Below are 9,273 nucleotides of genomic sequence, written 5' to 3' on the forward strand. Positions count from 1 at the left end.
CCTCAACCCAGGGTGGCTTTGCTCCTGGTTCCTGCAGGGCTGGGCTGGTCACTGGCCTTGGGTGGCTCGTTGCCGCGGGGGTGCCCGCAGCGCCGGCGCCGCGGTGCACGCCGGGATGCGCCGGCTCCGCAGGGCCCGGCTGGAGCCACCTGCGGCAGCACGGCAGGAGAATCCACGGACGGATTTGTCATTTCCCAGCTTCCCGAGATGCCGGCAAATGCCACTGCTCCCCCTCATCACTCCTCCTCTGTCCTGCGGTGACGCACCCGCTACAGCGTTCGATCTGTCAGCAGCGCTGGGGAAATCTGCCGCAGATCCTTGACCTTTCGTTCCTGTGAAATCCTCTGGATCATGTAGTCTGCAGTGCTCACGGGCATGATACAGTTTTTATATATTTTATATATATTTATATATATATATATATTCTCTCTAAATGTGGCAAGAAAAAATTGTCATTCCTTATTTTGCAAGAGAAACAAACCATGCTTTCTCATTTTCCAAACCGTGCTGAATCCCGTGTAATCCTGGAAACAATTTTCGAAAGAAAGGAAGAGTATTACACAATGGAAGGGAAGGCGTAACTGCGGTTAATCGGAGATTTTTGCCGTTGGCGCGTTCTGGAGCGTTCCCTGCCGGTGGGCCGGGGCTGCTTTGTGCCCGTGTCCCGCCGGCGGCGCGGCGGGCGGGGCTGTGCGGGCGGCCCGGCGGGCGGGGCTGTGCGGGCGGAACTGTGCGGGCGGCGCGGCGGGCGGGGCTGTGCGGGCGGCGCGGCAGGCGGGTCCGTGCGGGCGGCGCGGCGGGCGGGGCTGTGCGGGCGGCGCGGCGGACGGGGCTGTGCGGGCGGCCCGGCGGGCGGGGCTGTGCGGGCGGCGCGGCGGGCGGGTCCGTGCGGGCGGCGCGGCGGGCGGGGCTGTGCGGGCGGCGCGGCGGACGGGGCTGTGCGGGCGGCCCGGCGGGCGGGGCTGTGCGGGCGGCGCGGCGGGCGGGGCTGTGCGGGCGGCGCGGCGGGCGGGTCCGTGCGGGCGGCGCGGCGGGCGGGGCTGTGCGGGCGGCGCGGCGGACGGGGCTGTGCGGGCGGCCCGGCGGGCGGGGCTGTGCGGGCGGCGCGGCGGGCGGGGCTGTGCGGGCGGCGCGGCGGGCGGGTCCGTGCCCGCGGCCCGGCGGGCGGGGCTGTGCGGGCGGCGCGGCGGCAGCGCGGCTGTGGGAGCAGAGCGCCATCTGCCGGTGCGCAGGAGTAACGGCCCCCCCCGTCGCTCAGAAGCTGCCAGATGCGGGTACTGCTGGCGTTTTTCTCTTTTTCCTTTTTCCTGTGCTGTGGCTGAGAGGCCTCAGCTTCCCAGCCGGTCCGTGCCCGGAGCCCGCGGTGCGCGGGGCCGGTCCCGCTGGGCCGTCAGAGCGGGCCAGGCAGAGCAGGGGGCCGGGAGCCGCCGCACGGAGCCGAGCGGCCGCTCCGCGCACACGGCCCGACCCTGTGCCGCCCGCTGCCCTGGCCGGGGCTCGCTCTCCAGAGCACGGGGGAGGTTCCTGGGCTGCAGGCAGCGCTCGCATTGGAGCCGCAGGAGCAGCAAAAGCTCTAGAGGGCACACGGTTCTGCGGCTTTTTGTTTGGTTTGTTCTGAATTCACTGAGTCTGAGCCAACAAGGTATTCCTTGTGCAAGTACACACAGGCGTTTCTGTGAGAATTGAGCCCTGCCTAAAACCCAGGTCCCTCTTCTCCAGAGCCTGGGATGCCACGGGGGCTGTGAGCCCTGAACCGAGCTCTGGGCATGAATCCTGCAAGTAAATTCCATCCTCGAGACTTTCAGCTGAAATCCTCCTCTCTGCACTTTGGATTGTGCTTTCAATAGTGGCAGCGCATGCTCAAAGCTGAGCGTTTTGCACTGGCCCTTGTCCTTGTGACAGGCTGCATTAAGTCCCACTGTTGGAGCGCCGGCCGTGCTGGCCTGAGATAGGTCACACGTAGCCATTGCTGGCCCGTTCGAGTAGCTCCTGAAGGACAATGTGTGCAACTTAGTTCTAAAAAAACCCAGATATTGCAGGATTTAGAAACTTGGAAAAACCAGTACTTTTTCTTGGCAAGTGAATTGCTGGTAGTAAAAGCGCATTGTTACTTTGCGCTTGTCAGAAGTGTCTGGATTCGTAGGTTTCCACAGAAAGCTTAACTGCAAATTGTTCTGCACTGACATCAGGAGGAGTTTGTGCTTATGTTACATGACTGAGAGCTCAGCTGAAGTTACGTGAGCAGATATTTCGGGTTTGAGTTCGGCCTGGCAGAAGATAGAGCCCAGCGTAGTGCCCAGCGTTCCCGGCTTTGGTAGGATGACGCAGCCCCACGTCTCCCAGGTGTGCTCGCAGGTACTGCGTCTGCTGCGGAGCTTCACCGTCCCTCTTCTGCCTGCTGGGGAGGAATCCACAGCGATTCGTCCATTTGGGTTTTCAACTGGATTTTTCTTTACCGTGGAACTGAAATGCGAACTCCCTGATAAGGAGGAGCAGGGGCTCCCGTTTCCCCAGCTCCCGCGCGGTGCTCGGCGGCCCCGCCGCCCGCCTGCCCGCCGCGGTGGGCGCCCGAGTGCGGGGCCGGGCGCTGCGGCCCTCGGGCTGGCAGGGGAGCGGCTGTGCCGGCGTTCCCGGCGCTGCGGGTGTCCTGCTAGTGCTGAATGTCTGACTAGCGCTGGACCTGCCTCTGGGCAGTGACCCATGGCTGTCTAAGCACTGGATGTAGTGTGTTCCTGCTCATTCACTCTGCACTTGCTTGTCAGTAGTCTGTAATTTCAGTTTCACACCTGCTTGCTCAAATGCCTTTTATTTATCAGTGTTTTAATGTACAGGGCTATTTCCATAACGCTGTAACGAACAGTGAAGCCCCCGCACCGCTCCGGAAGCCGTGCCGCGCTCTCCCCGCCGGAGCGCGTTGCGCCGCCGAGCAGTGCTGAGCGCAGCAACAAAAGATGTAAAATGCTGCTCATGCACAGCTGTCAACAATTAAACTGCGTGAGCTTTGCTAGTAGAGGTTATGAAGAAGCGCATGGAAATCTGAAACAGCTTTCAAAAGAAAGCACTGAAAATACGTGCCAGAAACCAAGGAATAGATTACAGATGGCAAATATGTGTCTCCACAGACTGTCAGGGACCAATTTGGGTTGACAAAGGGCTGTGATCTACCATGGCGCTGTGCAGAAGATGGACTGTCAGGCTGCAGAGCCACAGCTTACTGAAATAATTAAGATTCAGCATGCCTGAGACTGATTTTTCTTTTTATCCTGTGAGAATTCAGCCATACATTGAGTGTCCAGGTCCCGCGGGAGGTGGAGGACCTGCCACTGCTGCAGGCAGTGCTGCGTCACTGCGGCAGCGCGGCTGTCATCCGTCACCCCTCAGGAGCTGTTGTAGGCAAGCAGGTCTGGTGGTGGCCACGGGTGGGCTGGGCAGGACACTGCAATGGGCCGTTGGGGCTGGCGAGCGACGGCTGGTGGTACAGAGCCATGTGGCAGCGTGCCAGCCCTCGGCGTGTCCCCGGGCTGCAGGAGGTGACCGTGAGCAGCGGGAGGGTGCGCTGGGGTGCTCGGCGCAGCCCCGGAGCCCTGCGGGGTGACCGCGCCCGCGTCGCGGCTCCGCAGCAGAGACTGGCCAGACACGGAGCCTGGGCAGGAATAAACTCCCTTTGTTTCGGGTATTGCTGGCAAGCTCACGGCAGCGTGGCCGTGAGCAGCGTCCCCGAAGCTGTGAAGACGCGGGGACCGGAGCAGGCAGGTGCTCCCGAGGCGGCTGCGGCCGAGAACAGCGGTGCCTCGGGCAGGAGCTCTCGGCGCAGGAGCGCGGTGCGTTAACTGACCACGGGTCTCGGGTGCGTGGCACCGGGGTCGGGCCGCGGGCGCCGCGGTCCCGGGCAGTTCGGCGCAGCTGCGGCAGCGCTGGCGGCTCAGTCCCAGCCCGGGGCTCAGCGCCGTGCAGCCGGGGAGCCGCTCGCCCGGGCCTTGCTCAGCCCTTTCTCTCAAAGCGGCTGCTGGAATCTCCCGAATTAGTAATTCACTTTTCTCTCTAATGCTGCAGACTAAGTGTGGCCCGTGGTAATGCAGCCCATTAACGACAGGGGTTTGAGGAAGACTGGAAGGTTCTGGACTTGGGCACATTGCTGGGCTCGGGGAGGGCGGCACAAGGCGGGATCTGCAGGGCTGCAGCGAGTGGGTCTGAAGTTGCATCTAAAGTAGCTGAACTGTGATGTTTTCTCTTGACAGAAGTGGTAAGAGGCCACAGACGCTTCCTTTCTGTGATTCAGAAACTTGCAAGTCTGATTCACACCTTATAAGTAAAATTAGCCTATGCCTCGCTGTTGCCAGACCTTTTCAAAGCAAAGACGTTTGTACAAAGGAATCCAGCAACAGAAATGGAATTTGCTCGTGGAACAGATTAGTGTTATTTCTGGCTGGAAGCAGCACCAGAAATATTTGCAGGGATTTCCACTTTGCCTTTGGAAAGAAGTGCATATTGTTGATAGAAAAGGAGCTGTTTGGGAGGATATCTGCTGTACATGAAGAGGGAAGAAGGGAGGTGAGCCCGCGAGGCTGTCACAGCCGTGAGCGCGAGCGTTCGGCTTTGCGTGGTTACGTTGGTCGCTGTTGAGCGGGGCTGCTCAGGCGCCGTTGGGCGCTGTGACGTGGCTGCGGCTGCTGCCGTGCTCGCTGCTGCTCGCCAGGAGCCGTTCGGCCCAAGTTTGCGCTTCCATTCGAAGCGCGGCTCTTTGTGCTGGTCGTGCTCGGTACCCCGGCGGGTTGTGTCCGACGCCTGCCTGACACGGGCTCTGCACATGGTGCTTACGAAAGGAGGTGTTTTGATGATGTCTAAAGCAGCGATCGTTCGTGACACTGACAAATGTGATGTCACCCTAAAACATGAACTTGCCCATCAGCTGGGGGTGTCAGTCGAAAGAGTCTGGCGTCTGAAATACCCGCTGAGCAGCGGCCTGCGTTCCGCAGCCGCGGTCGAGCCCAGCCCGAGCCCGCGGGCCGGTGCCCGGCCGAGGGTCCCCGTGTGCGGGGCCGAGCGGGGGCTCCCGCAGCGTCAGCCGCCGCGCGGCCAGGGACAGCCCTCCCGGGGACTTCTAATAGGCAGACACCGATTGCTTGTAACACAGGCGGTTTTGAGAGTGAAGTCAGAGTCCTCTGGTCTGAGCTCTAGATGCTGGTGAAAATGGTGGAACGAACGGATGTCTGTAGCATCACATAGAAGGACATTTCTGTTCCTGGCAAACTGAGAATGTTAAAGCAAAAGAGTATGGAAAGGTTTAACTTAAGAAAAAGTTAGGCGTGTTATGTTGGAAATAGGGTTAGTTTTATTACTTTACCGCAAGATAACATACCTGATATCTCTGAAAGTCAAGTGAAGTGTTATGAAGCAGCACTGTGTTTTTGTGGCTGCCGTGGCTGTTTCCGCGTTCCGCTGGCTGGGCTGTGCGCAAGGAAACCTCCGAGGAGTGAGGTTGTCGGCGCTGTGGAAACGGATGAGGAGAAGGGGCTGTTGTACCCCAGGGGGGCCGGGAACGGCTCGTGCCCACGGCAAGCGCAGGAAGACGGGAGGAGAGACAAGGGAGCGGCGGCAGCGAGCTGCGCGGGGACGGCACGGCCGACAGCTGCCGGCGGCACCGGGGCAGCCCCGCCGGGCTCTGCGGGCCGCTCCGTGTCACCGGCAAGGTGGAGAGCAGGTCTCGTACCGTGTTCCTGCCTTCCACAGAGCTCAGAGATTCTTGCAAGGAGCCATGGGCAACATCTGGATGAGAGGGTGTAAATAGAATTCCTGACCAGCCCTAACGCAACCCGGATGCTGGAGAAAGAACAGAAGAGGGGCTGGTCCAGAACTCAGCACCGTCAGGTGTGAGCGGAGGCAGGAGCGCCCTGTGGCTTTTCCAAATGTACCACCGTGAGGAGACGTATTGATGGACCAGAAACTCCAAATGCTGTGCAGAACAATGAACTAAAAACAAACCCGTAGCAATGTCGCACAGATTGCGGGTGAGCACACCGCGGGCAGGACGTGCAGCGCGTCCTCGTGCTGGGAGCCCGTGAGGTCTGCGCGTTGCCCTGCGCCGCACAGCAGGTCTGCAGGACGTTTTCTCTCTCGGAGACAGAAACGGAGAAATTGCTTGTTTCTTCACTACGGTGACCTGGCAGCTGTAGTGGCAATGTGCTAGAAAAGACAGGTCTCACTCTGGATCTTACAGAACAGCCCCCTCCACTTGTAAATAACAGTCAGTTAAATGGGGTGCATTTTCCTTTGACAAAAATGCGTGGTGTAGCCTAGTGAGGCCAACAGATTTTGTTGCACATTTTTAATGAAGATCTTGTGATTTATTTACAAGACGTGCTCATGGAGGCTGAGCTTGTTTTCCACCCTGACACCCTGATGCGGTGTTTGGCAGGAGGTGCTCTCACCTCCCCGGCTGTTAGGGTTGGCACCTCTGCGTTTTGCCAGGAGCAGCAGTGCAAGCCTGACGTCCCTTCCAGACTCACCTGCGTGGGGGACCGAGGGACACCCGCAGCCGCGTCTCATGGTCAGGTCCCTGCTCCTTGCCAGGCAGCTGTGACGCCCCCTGAGAAAGTGGTGGCAACGAAAGGGGAAACTTGTCTAGGTCTGACTTGCCTAGGTCTGACTTGCCTGGGTCTAGGCAGGACCCACTCCTTGGGAAGGAAGTAGTCTTGACAGCAGTATTAATGTAAATCCATGCCCGTTGTCTTTCAGACTATATATCGATTAACTCTTCATTATCATGTGAAGAACTAATTGCATGAAATTATCCAAGACCTACAGAAACCTGATTTTTTTTTTCAAATGGCCCAAATAAATGAACCAATGGCTCTTTCCATCTTAAATGATGAGGCAAACTCAGCACTAATAACGTCTCTTAATTCCAGTGCGTGTAGCTGCCAGCTTGGCTTCCCTCTGTTTGTCCTGTCTCTCATCCTCTTTCATTATCCGTGCATTTCTAACGTGCCGTATCTTGTACGTGTTCCTGCATTGCTAGTGGCCCATGATCATTCCCGTGCCCTGGCGTTGCAGATAACATCCCGTTTTTGTGAAACGATGCTGACCTCAGAGCCGCCGTCCCCTCGCGGGCCTGCCCGCCGCGGGGCCCTGGCCGTGCGGCCTGGGGGGCGGGAGAGGCGCCAGTGGAGCAGCTTGGTGATGATTTCTGTCAAGAAAAGGCAGGGATATGAACTGCTGAACTGTCACTAGTTTCAGTGACTCCAGAGCTCAATTAAGCCTCTAATTTTAGCTTCACGCTATTGCTGTTGTCAGCTCTTCCTGTGAGCAGCTGCTTCGAGGGCATTGTCTAGTTCCTAAAAGCCGGCACCCAGCAGCAGGGTCAGGGCAGCGTCTGGGAGTGCTCGGGAGGCGCTGCCATTCTCACACCGCTCCTTTTCCTGCTGCCCACCGTGGCTGTGCTCCTGCCCCACTGTGGCCTGCGCGGCACCAGCTCTGCTCGGCTCTCCCCTGCCGGGGTCTCCTGCCCGCGCGCTCTGCCCGGGGAGCCCGGCCCCGCAGCTCTGCCCCGGCGCGCGGGCTGTCCGCACCGGCTGTAGGAACCGCGGAGGCGCTGGGCCGCTCGTGCCGGCGGGCGGGCTGCTGGTGGCCACCCCGGGGCACGGCGGAGCCTCGCGGGTTTGTGACCTGCACACCGGGGAGCTGGCTCTGGGGTCGGCTGCGCGGGGCGGGCACCGCGGGCTCTGAGGGCACCGAGTGACATGGAGGCTGGCCAGGGACTCCGGTTATCTTGGGCGAGTCATTAGCGCAGGAGCGGTGTCAGGGTGAGCTGCCGTTTGCCGGCTCAGGTGTCAGTGGTGACACCAGCCAGCAGGTTGAGGTCTTCTCAGAAGCAGGACGTTCTGGATGAGGCAGCGGCCTTTCTGACCGACAGCGTATCTATCAGGCTTTTTAAATGCAGCTATTCCTCATTAGAATTATTTTATTCTTCACTTTGAATAGCTTCATGTGTTCCGTATCTCTCTTTTCAGATGTCGACCAGCACTGGCGTTCTCAGGGGTTCTCGGGCTGCTGCGGCAGATGCGCCGGTCGCAGTGCCGCGCCGTTGTGGCTCGCTCGCCTCCTGACGCGGGCGGCGGCGCGGGGCCCTCGAGCGCCGTGAGCGCGTGGGGCCGGGAGCTTGGCGGGGGGGCGAGGAAGGAGCTGCGATTTGTTCCTGAGGGATATTGCTTTGAGAAACAAAGAACAACAGGTTGGGCTTTTTGTTTCTCAGGGGTATTGCTTTGATAAACAAAGAAAGAACACCAGATTTAACTGCACCAGGAAAGAGCGAGGTTTTGCCGTTCTAGATTCTGGATGAGAAATTCTGGTCCTGAAAGTCTGTACATTTACTGGGGAAGCGATGGGTAAAGTAACATGCTTGAGGGCCCCAAGGGACCCTCTAGCAAATCAAGGCAGACTTAACATTCCTTAAATACTACTTCAGCAAGGGGAAAAAAAATGCCCAAATTTGTTCCTTGTGCTCCCCAGCATTTCAGACTTGTTTGTTTGACAAGTGAGCAAAACAGGAGACAAGGCAAATGTGTGGAGGATCCCTCCATGAAAGGCTTTTCTCCTCGCACAGAGACCTGTCCTGGGGGGCAGCGTGTGCCCCGGCAGGGTCCCGGACAGTGGAGCTGGCTGTGGCTCCCACACCCCCCCGCAGCGGTACCCGCATCCCTCCACAGCAGTACCTGCGTCCCCCCTGCAGCAGTACCCGTGTCGCCCTGCAGCAGTACCCGCATCCCCCCGCAGTGGTACCCGCATCCCCCCGCAGCGGTACCTGTGTCCCCCTGCAGCAGTACCTGTGTCCCCCCGCAGCGGTACCTGTGTCCCCCTGCAGCAGTACCTCTGTCCCCCCCGCAGCGGTACCTCTGTCCCCCCGCAGCGGTACCCATGTCCCCCCGCAGCAGTACCCGCATCCCCTCACAGCGGTACCCGCATCGCCCTGCAGCAGTACCCATGTCCCCCCACAGCAGTACCCGCATCCCCTCACAGTGGTACCCGCATCCCCTCACAGCAGTACCCGCATCCCCCCACAGCGGTACCTGCACCCCCCACAGCGGTACCTGCACCCCCCACAGCGGTACCCGCATCCCCCCACAGCGGTACCCGCATCCCCCCACAGCGGTACCCGCACCCCCCACAGTGGTACCTGCACCCCCCACAGTGGTACCTGCACCCCCCACAGCGGTACCCGCATCCCCCCACAGCGGTACCCGCACCCCCCACAGCGGTACCCGCACCCCCCACAGC

The sequence above is a fragment of the Streptopelia decaocto genome (genome assembly GCF_964273445.1).
Source record: "Streptopelia decaocto genome assembly, chromosome: 6".
NCBI lineage: Eukaryota > Metazoa > Chordata > Aves > Columbiformes > Columbidae > Streptopelia > Streptopelia decaocto.